Here is a 16,256-nt window from a genome sequence, read left to right as displayed (position 1 = left end):
TCATAATCAAATATTAACATGTTTATTACAGGTGCAGTTAGAACCACTTAAATCGTTGAGTTAAATCTATAATCTTAAAAGCTTATATGCTGAGTATATTGTTACAGTAAAATAGTAGCTGAGCAAAGGCCTGAATGTATTCAGCTTCTTGTTGCATTTGAGTTTGCCTAGCAACAGGTGACAGAAGGAGGACAAGTCCATGGGGACCTCAAAGGCCTGACCTCATCACCATATTTGGAAGAGGATGCCAGAAAGGGGAACTTCTGTGTCTGCATTTATCTCTTAAAATTGATCATTATCTGTAGAAGAGGCAAATAATGTTCTTAAGATGCAAATTATGTGCTTGTAAACGCAAGAGGGGGCGTTATAATACCCTGATGTTATAAAAGCAATCTGAAGTGTATTTTAGGACGGGGATTTACAACTGATGTTTTGCAGTTTACATCTCCCCACGCTGCGTGTATTCATTAAAATCAATTGTTTGACCGACCTCTTCTGGACCATCGTTGTTTTACTCTCGTCCTCAATTTCGAACCCGTAACACCTGTAATTGTAAATACTGTAAAACTTTTTTTCTGTCATTTAATGGTCGAGCATTGTACAGCTACAAGCATTTCACCCCTATGTCATACTGTGTATGGTTGTGTGTGTGTGACAAATAAAATTTGAATTTGAATTTCTCATTAGCAGACAACCTGCCCTGCCTTCTGATCTACAGCCACCCCCTACATAACAATTTGATCACTGAATCGCTATGGAGATAAAACCTTTCTAGAAAAAAAGACAAAAAAAAACAACACTTGTTTGGAAAGAAACCTGAGAGAGTCATTAGAGGAGGTTGAAAAAGGAAAGGGCTATGAAACATCGCAACAAAAGGTAAAAAAGAATAGAATAACACAGATAGCCAGTTTGATAAAACATGAACACACATGCAATGAGAATCAGCTTACACTCATGAACATGCCCTTTTCACATATTACTGTGAAACTACAAAAGCTAACAGAGGCAGATTTTTTCTCAGCACATTAGTAAATGTTGAGTTCATCAAATGTTCGCAGATTTTCCACAACTACCTCTCAAGGTTGCAGGGACAACAGGTCAACTTTAAAGTAGATACTGGAGCTAACCAGCTCAGTGGTTTGACTCCATGACCAAAATTATTGGCAGATACACAAAATCTGTAGGAGCAGGAGGCTTTCTACTGAGTTAACATATTGAAGAAAGTCCTCTTTTTCAAAGTTTGCTGGCAAACCTTCTGTTTACAGGTATTGTAACCAGAAATAGCAGAATGTTAATTGCAGAATATTGATTAGAACGTGAATGAACAGAATATTTCAGATGGATAAATATGAGCCAGATCTGCATATGTATGCATGTGAGTGGAGATTCCAACAGACAAATGTATTTCCAGTTTTTGATGAACTGTTGAAGCACACAAGCACATCTAATTCCATGAACGAAGTTTTTATTTATTTGGACACATTTGGTGCATTGGCCGGGGTTGAGGGGGGAGAGAGTTGGAGATTGAGACCGAGAGGGTCCGAGGCGCTCGAACGGGCAGACACGAGTCAGTGGTCGAAGTGAGTGGACATAAGCCGGCTTATTCAAAGGTAAGGCACTACCTGTTGAATTATTTCCAAAATGTGCCAGATTGGATATTGCAAAATTTCTCCGTGAATCGCTACCTTATCGTGGTGGAGGGGTTTGTGTGTCCCAGGGATCCCAGGGGCTATGTTGTCTGGGGGTTTTTGCCCCCTGGTAGGGTCTCCCATGGCAAATTGGTCCTGGGTGAGGGTCCAGACAAAGAGCGATTCAGAAGACCCTTATGAAGAGAATATCGAGGGAACAGTTTACCCTGCCCGGGATAGGGTTACCGGGGCCCCGCCCTGGAGCCAGGCCCGGGGAGGGTGCTCGAGGGCGAGCGTCTGGTGGTCGGGCCTTAGTCCATGGGGCCCGACCGGGCACAGCCCGAAGAGGAGACATGGGCCCATCCTCCCGCAGGCCCACCACCCGCAGGAGGCGCCATAGGGGTCGGGTGCATTGTGTGCTGGGCGGCGGCCAGGAGCGGAGGCCCTGGCGGACTGATCCCCGGCTGCCAAGACTGGCAATAGGGACATGGAATGTCACCTCTCTGGTGGGGAAGGAGCCTGAGTTAGTGCGTGAGGTTGAGAGGTACCGGCTAGATATAGTCGGGCTCACCTCACGCATGGCTTGGGCTCTGGAACCAGTCTCCTGGAGAGGGGCTGGACTCTGTCTCAGTCTGGAGTTGCCCCTGGTGAGAGGCGGGGCTGGGGTGGGTATTCTAATATCCCCGGCTTGCTGCCGGGTGCGCTGGGGTTTTTCCCGGTGGATGAGAGGGTTTGTTCCCTGCGCCTTAGGGTCGGGAACGGGTCCTGACTGTCATCTGCGCTTCACGCGCCGAGTGGCAGTTCAGAGTACCCAGCCTTCTTAGAGTCCCTGGGGGTGCTGGAAGGTGCCCCATCTGGAGACTCTGTTGTCCTGCTGGGAGACTTCAATGCTCACGTGGGTAACAACAGCGAGACCTGGAGGCGTGATTGGGAGGAACGGCCTCCCCTGATCTGAATCCGAGTGGTGTTTTGTTATTGGACTTCTGTGCAAATCACAGTTTGGCCATAACGAACACCTTGTTCGAACATAAGAGTGTCCATAAGTGCACGTGGCACCAGGATGCTCTAGGCCGCAGGTCGATGATCGATTTTGTAATCGTATCACCAGACCTGCGACCATATGTTCTGGACACTCGGGTAAAGAGAGGGGCTGAGCTGTCAACTGATCACCACCTGGTGGTGAGTTGGATCAGATGGCGGGGAGGACGCTGGACAGACCCGGTGCACCTAAACGTGTAGTGAGGGTGTGCTGGGAACGTCTAGCAGAGGCCCCAGTCCGTGAGATCTTCAACGCACACCTCCGGCAGAGCTTCAACAGCATTCCGAGGGAGACTGGGGACATTGAGTCCGAATGGACCATGTTCAGCGTCTCCATTGCCGAAGCTGCTGCAGTGAGCTGCGGCCGCAAGGTGGTTGGTGCCTGCCGTGGTGGACACCAGAGGTGAAGGGAGCCACCAGGCTGAAGAAGGAGTCCCATCGGGCTTGGTTAGCCTGTGGGACTCGGGGCAGCCGACAGGTATCGACAGGCCAAGCGGAATGCGGCTCGGGCAGTGGCTGAAGCAAAACTCGGGGTGGGGAGGAGTTCGGAGGCCATGGAAAAAGACTTTCGGACTGCCTTGAAGAGATTCTGGCAAACCGTCAGGCGTCTCAGGAGGGGAAAGCGGTGCTCTGCCTGCACTGTGTATAGTGCTGGCGGAGCGCTGCTGACGCCGACTGAGAAAATTGTCAGGCGGTGGAAGGAATACTGAGGACCTCCTTAATCCCACTGACACGCCTTCCGAGGGGAAGCAGAGTCTGGGGATGAGGGAATGACCCGCCAATTTCGGGGCGAGGTCACTGAGGCAGTTAAACAACTCCTTGGTGGCAGAGCCCTGGTGTTGATGAGGTCCGCCCGAGTTCCTGAAGGCTCTGGACGTTGTAGGGCTGTCCTGGTTGACACGCCTCTACAATGTTGCGTGGAGATCAGGGGCAGTACCCTGGACTGGCAGACCGGGGTGGTGGTCCCCATCTTTAAGAAGGGAGACCGGAGGGTGTGTTCCAACTACAGGGGATCACACTCCTCAGCCTCCTGGGAAAGTCTATGCCAGGGTGCTGGAAAGGAGAGTTCGTCCGCTAGTCGAACCTCGGATACAGGAGGAACAATGCGGTTTTCGGTCCTGGTCGCGAACACTGGACCAGCTCTTTATCCTCTCAAGGATACTTGAGGGTGCATGGGAGTTTGCCCAACCAGTCTACATGTGTTTTGTGGACTTGGAGAAGGCATTCGACCGTGTCCCTCGGGTGTCCTGTGGGAGGTGTTCGGGGAGTATGGGGTGTCTGGCCCATTGCTATGGGCCATTCGGTCCCTATACAACCGTTGCAAGAGTTTGGTTCGCATTGCCGGCAATAAGTCGGACTCGTTCCCGGTGGGTGATGGGCTCCGCCAGGGCTGCCCTTTGTCACCGGTTCTGTTCATAATTTTTATGGACAGGATTTCTAGGCGCAGCCAAGTGGCGGAGGGCTTTCACTTCGGTGGCCTCAGAATCTCATCTCTGCTTTTTATGGATGATGTGGTTCTGTTGGCTTCATCAGGTGAAGGCCTCCAGCTCGCACTGGAACGGTTCGCAGCCGAGTGTGAAGCAGCGGAATGAGGATCAGCACCTCCAAATCTGAGGCCATGGTTCTCAGCCGGAAAAGGGTGGAGTGCCCACTCCGGGTCGGGGATGAGTTCCTGCCCCAAGTGGAGGAGTTCAAGTATCTCGGGGTCTTGTTCGCGAGTGATGGGAGAAGGGAGCCGGAGATCGACAGGCGGATTGGTGCTGCGGCTGCAGTGATGCGGACGCTGCACCGGTCCGTCGTGGTGAAGAGGGAGCTGAGTGTAAAAGCGAAGCTCTCAATTTACCGGTCGATCTCGTCCCCCTACCTCACCTATGGCCACGAGCTGTGGGTAGTGACCGAAAGAACGAGATCGCGGATACAAGCGGCAGAAATGAGCTTCCTCCGAAGGGTGGCTGGCCTCTCCCTTAGAGATAGGGTGAGAAGTTCGGCCATCCGGGAGGGGCTCAGAGTAGAGCCGCTGCTCCTCCACGTCGAAAGGAGCCAGTTGAGGTGGTTCGGGCATCTGACAAGGATGCCTCCTGGGCGCCTCCTGGGTGAGGTGTTCTGGGCATGTCCCACCGGGAGGAGGCCCCGGGGCAGACCCAGGACACGCTGGAGAGATTATATCTCTCGGCTGGCCTGGGAACGCCTTGGTGTTCCCCCGGATAAGCTGGAGGAGGTGGCTGGGGAGAGGGAGGTCTGGGCTTCTCTGCTTAGGCTGCTGCCCCCGCGACCCGGCCTCGGATAAAGCGGATGAAGATGGATGGATGGATGGAAAATTAAAAGTTTACTCACTGAAATTACTGGTAAATGTCTGTTTTGATTTTGGTGAAAATCTCATGAGAATTGAAATTGAAGTAATGATAATGAAACGTTAAGTGACAGTACTGATTAAAGAAAAGCAGTTGGACTGCTAAGTAAATAAAAGCAGTTGGACTGCTAAGTGATTTTAGAAGAATAGGTAATTGGTTATTTTTAATTGGTGAGACGGTTGGACCGGCTTCGGTCATATACTTAATGTGAAGTTATGATCGTTGTTTTAAATTAAGGTAAATTTCTGTAGAACGGCAGTTGGACTGCTAAGAAGTGCATTGTTCGGAGGTGATGCTCCAAATTTCCTGACGACGGTCAGGATTTTCCTTGGGAAGGGTTAGTCCGATTGGCAATCGTGGACAACTGAGGACGGTCCAAAATAGCTACTGATTGGATCAGTTTACCGTTTGGAACGGTATTTGCGCTTTTTTGGGTAGCAAAGCTTGGAGCTTGGGCGTTGGACGCTTTTAAATTGTGTTAGGGACCTTAGGGATTCGACCAGATACAGTTTAGAACTGATACTGTGTAATTGATAATAAAAAACTTGGAGTTTGTCCCTTGGAGGGTTAATTTAAATTTGTCAAAATTCTGTAGGTTGTGCAATCTCAGGCCTGATAATTGTTGTTATTGTATTTAAGACGTCTTTGTAATATAAAGTAAGAGGTTTGGTGTGAAAGGAGTCTGACCCAGCACTGAGCTGAAGTGCTGATGCCATTTTTAGACGGAGTGTGTGTGAAAATGCAAATGAGGCAGCTGCGAGGTCCCTAGAGTTTTAGGAAGTTTATAGAGACTGTTACACATTGCTGAATGCGTGTGTTTAAGACGCCATTTATGTTTATTAGAGGGTTATAAATAAAGTTTTGAGTTGCTGTAGTGGATGTATAGTAATTGACTGAGTTTTGAGTTATATATATATATATATATATATATATATATATATATATATATATATATATATATATATATATATATATATATATATATATATATATATATATAGTGCATTGTATATACTTAAGACAAACATATTACTTTCAGTAGTAACCTCTCTTCAGAAATAAAGGCTGTGGTGTTTTATTTTTCCAGTTATGCGTGTGCTGTGAGAAGGATTAGAGGTTTCAATTGTTCTTATTTCATTTGCTCTTTCTGAGTTTGAAAAGCATGCCTGTAAAATACTCTTAGGAAAGCGTATTTTGAGTGATTTTAACGGTGTGAATGATGTCACAAAAACTGACAAATGCAAAAACTTAGTATATTTAAAAGTGTGTGTGTGAGAAGAGGGTGTATTGTTTTTAGATCAAGTCTTAGTAAAACTAAAGAGGGTTTGTAGACTGTAAATATGAAAAAACAAGTGTTTGATTAATTTGTAGAAAGAGGAAAAAGAAACAGAAAATATTGTGCTGCTGTGTGTGTGGCTGATGATGTCAGGGGAGCTCCCAGAGAAATAGACAGACCTTAAATTCTAAGAAGATGAAGCGAATGCATGTTTTAAGAAAAGTAATACAGTAATAAAATTATATTAATTACAGGTTTTAGAAAAGAGACAGACCGAGAGAAATAAATACATGAACTAACAATTACATTAATGAATTGAAAACGCACGTGCACAAACCGTGACATGTGAAATTATTGTTGGAAAGTTTAATACACACATGAAATAAAGAAAGCAGTTTACACTCCTTTAATTTCCAGAACCAGTGTGTGCCCTAGACCTGATAACACCCTTGCCCAGTTGGCCCCTGTATCAGGCGAGCATGGAAGGCTGGACAGCCCATGACGGGTAAGATCCCACCTCGAAACCCTGGGACAACCTAAGGCAAGGCGCAGTCACGATTGCTTGAACCTCAGTCCCTGAGTGAGCCTGGAGTCACTGGAGGAGACGGGACTTAAAGGGTAAAGCCGCTGGGCACAGGCGGAGGGGAAATGTCATTAACAATGACCAGTGATGAGTCAAAGAGAGAAAACACACCCTGTCAAAAGGAGTCTGAAACACTGCAAAAGAAACATTTACAAGATCACAAAGATCACAAAGAAACATTTATAAAAATCACACATACAAACAGAAAATGCACTAACCTTACAGAGATAAGCTCATGAAGAGTAATGCATAGATAGTGATTAAAACCTGGCTAAGAACACAAACATATATAATTAAATCAGCTTGCTAATTTCATGAGTGTTAGAATGGTGTGAATGTTGAAGAAAATACACTTAAAACACACTTGGATAAAATAGAGTTGTGGAATAACTCAAAAGAAGCTGTATGACAAGGGAGTGAGTTATGGAAAAAACAAACAAAAAAACAAAAGAGAAGTGATTAAAGTAGTTTAAAAGGGTGACTTAGGAGTGCTCTTGCACTGATTGATCAAAGTAAGTGATTAGTATAGAAAGAAAATGAAAATAATTGAATAATGTGATAAGTTTTAAACATGTATTTTTCTTGCCAAGTTTACTTGTGGAGATATGATTCAGTATGTAAATTAGCTGGAGTGAGTGACGACAGAGGAGCTTCCTGTGTGTGTGATTGAGGCCTTAAGGAAGGGAAGCAAAGTAGACTGTTCAGAGGTGCAGATTTGGACAAGAAATTTATAATTTAGTGTTGACACATTGTTATAACGTGTTTATATTTTAGGCTGAATCTAAGTATGGTGAAGTGTCAAAGGGGACATGGTTGTGTGTAAAACGGTGCAGCTTTGACGAGGTTTTCAGTGCGATGAATGGGTGAAATTTAAGATTGTTTAAGATTTTTTGGGGCTGTTGTTTTTCATTTTAATAGAGGGAGTTTTGATAAACATGGACATGTCTAAAAGGGCCCATAGTTTTTGTAACAGTGCACTTAAAAGAACCTGTCAGGTGATTTTGTTTTGTACTTTGATGAGCTAATAATCAGTTTTCTTTCTTTCTCATTTTTGTTCTGAAGCAGGCCTGGAAGAAAGTGAACTAACAGCACTGACAAAATTTCCGGACAAACAAATATGAGGTGACTTTTCCAGATTTCAATGGGCGGAGGAAAGGCTACCTGTGGGGACCTGATCAGATTGAAAGTCCCTGTCTAAAAGGATTGTAGCGAGCCAATCCAGACAAAAGCATAAAGAACTATTTTCTAAAAAAGAGAAAACAAAATAAATTAAATGAATGATCTCATTTTCCTGATGTGGAGAATCTGATTATTCGTGCGGGGGTCTCGAATATTGGAAATATGATGTGTGAATGCATGTGAGTGAGTGTGTGACTGGACCAAGGTGGGGATGAATAAAATGTTGGCAAACAGGAGGAGTGGAAGACTTAATTCTGGGGATGCTGATGTTTGCTTGGAGGGAATTTTTGTTTTATTTACTGGGGTTGGATTATGTTATTACATTATAAAATGCTAAATGCTAAAAGGGAAACATTTTTTGATATAACTCATGTTACCATTAACTGAAGAAACACATGATTGATGACTGTTCTGTTTTAAGTTTAGTTTTTGTTATAACACAGATTGGATCATAAAGGGGGAGAGCTGAGTATGAAATGTAAAGTATAGGTGTTGTTTCCAGGAAATTCCAAGGATCCAGAGTTCGATGGAGCAAGGAGTTCGAGAAGATTTGACATAATGATGTCAAATCATTATGATTAAATTGATTTTATTCCTTAAACACAGGTTTACAGGGCTGGAGCAGATCTACCGGAGAGGAGGATGGCTGAGGTGTTTGGAGAGATGATATGACTAACCGTTTTCCTTTAATTTCTTAAGCCCGGGTGATGCATTTTGAGTTTTTGAGTTTTTATTTATTTGGACACATCTGGTGTGTCCAAATATAAAGGGGGAATTTAAGAGGTAATTTGAGATGGGTTCTAGGATCATTTTATGACTTTTGGAGTTTTTGATAATTTAGATATGGTAAAACTGAGGCAGAAATTGTTATTTTTAAATAAAGTTATTTTAAAGTAAAATGAACTGAATCCTGTTTAGAAGATAAAATGCTGGTGTTCATGAGAAGTTGTACACCAAATTTAAAGGGAAATTGTGGGACATTTTTGAATAAAAGATATGCTTTGGGGAAAACTAGTGAAGATTTTAGGAGTAGAAAATGTTTGATTTCTTTTTATTTCTAGAATAAGTGGTTATAATGCAGGCTTACACATACAGATATTACATAGATTTATTTCTAGGGTAGAGGAGAGAGTTTCTTAAGAGTGTTAAAAGTGTCGCTGACTCAAATGAATAATATTGGAGATTATATATGTAGAAATGATTTTTTCTTACACATTGCAATCGTGCTCATTAACAGAGTTGATGTTCGGTCCATTTAAGGTCACAAGCTTCGACGAGCGCGATGTCTCAGTCAATATATTGCGGGGGACTTGGAGCAACAGAAGGATAAACAGCATTCACGCTTACAAACACACATGATTTAAACATAGGCGAGGCCAAAGGCCTGGACTTGATGTAGCTTTTAACTGTATAGCTCCTAACTTGCAGGGATGGCGTGGAGTGTAATGAATGAATGCAAAACATGCTTACAGACACAAACATGACATAGATTTATTTTATAGGGCAAGGGTGGAACACATGTTGCTTTGTTTCTGCTAAGCAACTACTGAGGCGGGTGAAACAAAATGTTGTAGATAATGGAAACTTGTCTAACTGGCATTAACAGTAACTTTTGCATGTTATGTATATGCTTGAAGCAAAAAGAGGCGTAAATCCTGATAGAAATTTTGAAGTGTGCTTTCTAGCGGAGAGTTAGGCTGACATGGGGATGGTGTATATTTTACCCTGGGTGTGTTTAATAGAACTAAAAGCGTTGCTCACACACATAAAGAGCATTGAGATTAAGTAAAGTTAATATAAAGGATAAAGCCCAGAACATGATATTGTGAACCAAGTTTGAATAATTAAAGGAACATTAGATGAACACAGTAGATTAGTGAGGTGTAGCAGAGAGAGGCTGTTTGTTTTCTATCCCTTACAGGAGAAGATTTCCGCAAGAGAGGGACCCAGAAAAGGAGCAGAGACCACTTAAGCATGAAGTGTTTTCAAGTGGGAGCTGGCGTTTTATTACTGGGCCACCTAGATGACATGAGGTTATCGTCCGATTTGCTGAGTCAGGGGACGGCTAGAGAGGGTCAGAGCGAAGGTAGTGGACCTGGGAATGGTGGTTTCGGGGCCCATGATGCCATTAATGGATCCAGAGGTGACAGAGTGGGTCAAAGAGTGACACAAGAAAATGGTGTAGTGACGTCTTTGGAAGAGACGTCAAGAGAGGGAATTGTGGAATTACAGGGATTATTTTACATAACCATCATCTTTATCATTGCATTAATTATCATTTCATCCAAGCATTTATTGAAGTTGCTGGCATGTTATAATTTGTATTACAGGGGTTATCATAATCAAATATTAACATGTTTATTACAGGTGCAGTTAGAACCACTTAAATCGTTGAGTTAAATCTATAATCTTAAAAGCTTATATGCTGAGTATATTGTTACAGTAAAATAGTAGCTGAGCAAAGGCCTGAATGTATTCAGCTTCTTGTTGCATTTGAGTTTGCCTAGCAACAGGTGACAGAAGGAGGACAAGTCCATGGGGACCTCAAAGGCCTGACCTCATCACCATATTTGGAAGAGGATGCCAGAAAGGGGAACTTCTGTGTCTGCATTTATCTCTTAAAATTGATCATTATCTGTAGAAGAGGCAAATAATGTTCTTAAGATGCAAATTATGTGCTTGTAAACGCAAGAGGGGGCGTTATAATACCCTGATGTTATAAAAGCAATCTGAAGTGTATTTTTGGACGGGGATTTACAACCGATGTTTTGCAGTTTACATCTCCCCACGCTGCGTGTATTCATTAAAATCAATTGTTAGACCGACCTCTTCTGGACCATCGTTGTTTTACTCTCGTCCTCAATTTCGAACCCGTAACACCTGTAATTGTAAATACTGTAAAACTTTTTCTGTCATTTAATGGTCGGGCATTGTACAGCTACAAGCATTTCACCCCTATGTCATACTGTGTATGGTTGTGTGTGTGTGACAAATAAAATTTGAATTTGAATTTCTCATTAGCAGACAACCTGCCCTGCCTTCTGATCTACAGCCACCCCCACATAACAATTTGATCACTGAATCGCTATGGAGATAAAACCTTTCTAGAAAAAAAGACAAAAAAAAACAACACTTGTTTGGAAAGAAACCTGAGAGAGTCATTAGAGGAGGTTGAAAAAGGAAAGGGCTATGAAACATCGCAACAAAAGGTAAAAGAATAGAATAACACAGATAGCCAGTTTGATAAAACATGAACACACATGCAATGAGAATCAGCTTACACTCATGAACATGCCCTTTTCACATATTACTGTGAAACTACAAAAGCTAACAGAGGCAGATTTTTTCTCAGCACATTAGTAAATGTTGAGTTCATCAAATGTTCGCAGATTTTCCACAACTACCTCTCAAGGTTGCAGGGACAACAGGTCAACTTTAAAGTAGATACTGGAGCTAACCAGCTCAGTGGTTTGACTCCATGACCAAAATTATTGGCAGATACACAAAATCTGTAGGAGCAGGAGGCTTTCTACTGAGTTAACATATTGAAGAAAGTCCTCTTTTTCAAAGTTTGCTGGCAAACCTTCTGTTTACAGGTATTGTAACCAGAAATAGCAGAATGTTAATTGCAGAATATTGATTAGAACGTGAATGAACAGAATATTTCAGATGGATAAATATGAGCCAGATCTGCATATGTATGCATGTGAGTGGAGATTCCAACAGACAAATGTATTTCCAGTTTTTGATGAACTGTTGAAGCACACAAGCACATCTAATTCCATGAACGAAGACTAAAGGAACTTAGGTTGGGCAATTGGACCAATTTATCGACCACTGATGATAGGCTGAGCATTTCGTCGATCATTTTTGCAAGCGCGATTAATTTATTATTATTATTTTTTTTGCTAATATTGTTGGTTGAAGCTAAGAGAAGTACTCAACGGGAAAAAATAATAGCACTGTTTTAACCACACCCTCTCCCAGCCTCCTCAGAGTGCGCCCAAATGCAGCGATTCACTTACTCAAACTCATAATAGAAAGAAAGAAAGGCAGTAAACTATGTTAAGAAAAAAGCAAAAAAAAAAAAAAACTCAAAAAGAACATGTGAGTGTTTAAGGGAGCTGATGAACTTGTCAGTTTTTATTCCTCCTGTGGGGTCAACTTGGTTGCAATACACTGATGCTTTAATGATCTGCTCTCCCTCTAAGCAGGACTCTGAGACCAACACAAAAGTGCTGCTGAAATGTCTTTCTGAGAAAATCCTCAAGATAAGCCTCTCCAAATTAGTCACCTATGTGGGACACATGATCATGTCATATGGTAAAGCCATCTCTCATGAAAGGATTGCAGTGAGTTAATCCACTCTAAAATCACAAAGAAATGGTCAAATTGCTACCAATAGATCAGATTTTACAAGAGGCTAAACTGTCAGCAGGAATACATTGGAGGGGAAAGACTGCATATAATAATGGGCTAATGACACAGACAAAGTTTTCACTGACTTAAAACTGACAACACAGAATGTACCCAGTTTAGAATTACCAAATCCTGACTAAGCATTCACTCAGAAGACAAAAAGAGTGGATATATGATCTCTGCTTTGTTGCAGGGACATGGGGGATGACGAAAAACTAGTGGAACATTTCTCACAGACGTAACCCTTTTGCTGCCAAATTGTGTGTCACTCTTCCTTCTAGAGCAAAAACACTATTAGCTACTTATTGGTTATGGTATCACTACCATAGTTAAAAGATGTACGGTTTTTCACTTCTTCCCACAGATGTTTCTGAAATCTGTTCACTGAGGCCGGACCTACAGGACACACCATTGGCTAAATCTGATCCAGTGGTCTTCATGGATGATTCAGCATCATGCAGCCCAGGCACTGGTAAAAATCAGCAAGAAACTGCAGTGATCACATAAACATCTTACCATTAGGCTCATTACCATCTCAGGATTCAGCTCAAGTTGGAGAATTTAACACAAGCGTGTGAAAATCACCTATCAGGCAGTCTTATTTACACTAATTCTAGATATGCAAATTGAATGGTATATGATTTTGGCACATTATAGAATCAACCGTTTTTTACTGATTAAAGGGGAACTGTCCTCATTAGGATAGGGGATTTGTGGGAGTGTACCTATATTAAATATATTATATTGACAAATCATTTCTAACCAAACTTTTCTTTTTTCTGATTATGCTAAGTTGACACATGGAAGGACCATGTGTGAAAACAAGGGAGGGTACAACAAATACAGCAACAGTGGTTTACAAAGCAATTCCAAATGTATCCTCATTTTCAGTTCTTCAATGGTTTGTGTAACTAACAATCCAACACATCGCCTACAAATAGAAGTCACTGAACTCAAACCATACAAAGAAAAAACTATCAATTAGTGTCTGTTGATATTTACTCAAAATGGGTGGAACTTTTCTCTCCTAGCAAACAGGAGGCAGGTGCAGTGCCCAAAGCCTTACTGTGAGAAGTCAACAAGAGCATGCCAAGCTTCATCTGAGTGACATACAGAGTGAGACTCTGTGGCTCACATGGGACCAATGATGGAGCACAGATGACACCTGTTTAAAAAAAGCACACTGGTGTGGCTTGAAAGGTTCACTATGTTGGTAGTTACGGTCGCTGTCGGTAACTCTTCTGAGCATTTTTACACATAAACATTCAAAGAACTCTTCAAACATCACAAACACAGGAAAGCTTGTCTCAATCACTCAGGTTGTTTCCCAGAGAAAGATTTGAACCCTTTCTCTAGTTTGTTGTTACTTGAAAAAAACAAGGCATGTGTTTGTGACATTTGGCGATATCTTTATTTATTTTAACTATACCGTAGCAGATGAGCTTTATAAAAGCACAACAAATGGCTTCCTTAATCAAATAACAATCTCTCATGAATGTACAACTTAATTTAAATAAACTTTTAAGTCTCCCTTTACAGTTTGGGACTATTAGAATCTCTGTTCTTTGGAATTTTTTATTTTGTCTTTCTCCAAGACCTTCATCTGTTCTCTTCACATACCCAACTGCAGAGTACACCTGGAGCTCCTGTCTTCATTATGGGAGATTTTAACCACTGTAAAATTGAACTAACCCTCCCAGGATCTTTTTGTGTAAAGTGTGGCACTGAACATAATAGGATTCTATACAAATGTTATGGAAATGTAAAAAAGCACAAAGCACAATCAAAGCCCCCTTTGTCAAATTCAGACCGTAATAAGAACAGTAAAGCTCAGACTAAGTTTGCCTGGTCACAGTATAGTCCAGTAATACTCAAAAACAACCGTGTCTTTTCATGGTGTGAAAGTTGATGAGGTCAGTAAAACAATCACAGAGTATATTGATGTGACTGTTTGGCTGAAAAAGGACATTAAGCTGTATCCTAACAATGAGCCATACATTATAGAAGAGATTAAGAAGTGCATTAATCACAAAAACGGCCAATGACATATAAATGACATATAAATATAGAAATAATTTAATCACAATGGACTCTAAAGCACTAAATCCATAAAAGCCACCAGCAACATGATGACTAATATGAAGTGCAGTGTAACACACGATGAACCGAGTAAAACAAATGAACTGAATGATTGGTTTTCTCAGGTTAGATACACAGGACCCTTTTGTAGATTGGAATAAGGTGTTGCAGACAATTACAACCACTGATCAATGTTTAAGCCTTGATGTTGATTTTCTTAAAGTCCAGCCACTCATCAGTGATATTTGCAAAAATATCTTCAGGCTATCTAAACTACTCTTGGAAAGAAGTTTACAGTAGAGCTCAAAAAATCCACCGTAATTTAAATTCCAAAGAAACCATGTCCTACAGAAAGCATTATTCTGTTGTATTACTCCTGCTGTCAATAAATGTTTTGAATACTATATAGTCTCTATAAGGAAATCAGACGTAAATTCTAAATTAGATCTACTGCAGTTTCCTGATAGGCAGGGGAGGAGCCTGGATGACACAATCCCTCGGCAGTATCGCTCACCTGATTCTTAAGCACCTGGAAAATCCCAAGGCCTATGCCCACATTTTGTTTATTGATTTTAGTTCTGCTTTTAACACGTTGGAGCCTCATCTGTTTTTACAGAAACTGAGTCAGATGAGTCAGAACAAATCCATCAGCACTAGCGACTGTGTTACCTCACCTGTTTCTCTTATACAATAGATTGTACAAACTGTAACCCCAGTAATTTAATTTTCAAATTTCCCAATGAAACTGCAATACTTGGGCTGCTATATGAGAAATTGGATCCCTCGCTGTACTTCACTGAGGTAAAGACTTTTGTCTTTTGTTGTGATGATCACTAGGTCGTCATCAATACAAGACAAACTAAGGAGATGCTGCTTGACCCTGAAGCAGTGAGAGCTGATGCCCCAGTGCTTATCCATAAAGAAGAAATCATTCAGGTTAAATCCTATAGGTGTCTTGGTATTCACCTCGATTACAGCAAAAGGTTTCAGTTTCAAATTTTAAATGGAAGAGGGGTGCTACTAAGTACTGACCATGTTGTGCAGCCAGACCGTTGCTCATTGCCTTGTTCACTTTTCTCTATTTTTAAACTGTATGAAGGGAAATAAAAAATGACTTGCTTTAAATAATTTAGCTCAAGTATTCACCTGCTTGGCTATTCAAAGTAGCAAAGATTCTATCCTGTGTGAAAACTCTGCATGCCACAGTTTAAAATTACATTATCATAAATATCACAAGTAGTGTTGAAGGTTTAGTACAAAAAAAAAAAAAAAAAAAAAAAAAAAAACGCCCTAAAGCAAAGTGCCAAGATGTTGACCTCACAGCAGAGGGGACCCCCCTGAAAGATGATGTTGAAAAGGAATATGAAATATACAGTTTTATTCTTCAGAGAAAAGAGACTTATTGTTGCTGATGAGTGAGTTTTATTGCAAATCTGTCCTGAAAATCTAAACCTGAAAGAATACTGCCAAGTCATGATGCAGTCATCAGTTACTGGCCCTCCCAGTTTCACCCCCAGTACTCCAACAACAGCATTGTGTTATTTATGGTCTGTTTTTCACTGACTGCAGTAACAAGTCGCCTGGAAAATCATTTCATTGCAATGGATCCCCTTGCATTGATGCTGCTGTGCACTGCTCCACTGCTCTAGGGCTACCGCTCAGGTCTAGTTACAGACAGCTGTGAAGAATTGAAATCCGACTAC

Source organism: Oreochromis aureus, linkage group 11 (assembly GCF_013358895.1).
Source record: "Oreochromis aureus strain Israel breed Guangdong linkage group 11, ZZ_aureus, whole genome shotgun sequence".
Classification (NCBI taxonomy): domain Eukaryota; kingdom Metazoa; phylum Chordata; class Actinopteri; order Cichliformes; family Cichlidae; genus Oreochromis; species Oreochromis aureus.
This window is presented reverse-complemented; position numbering follows the sequence as displayed.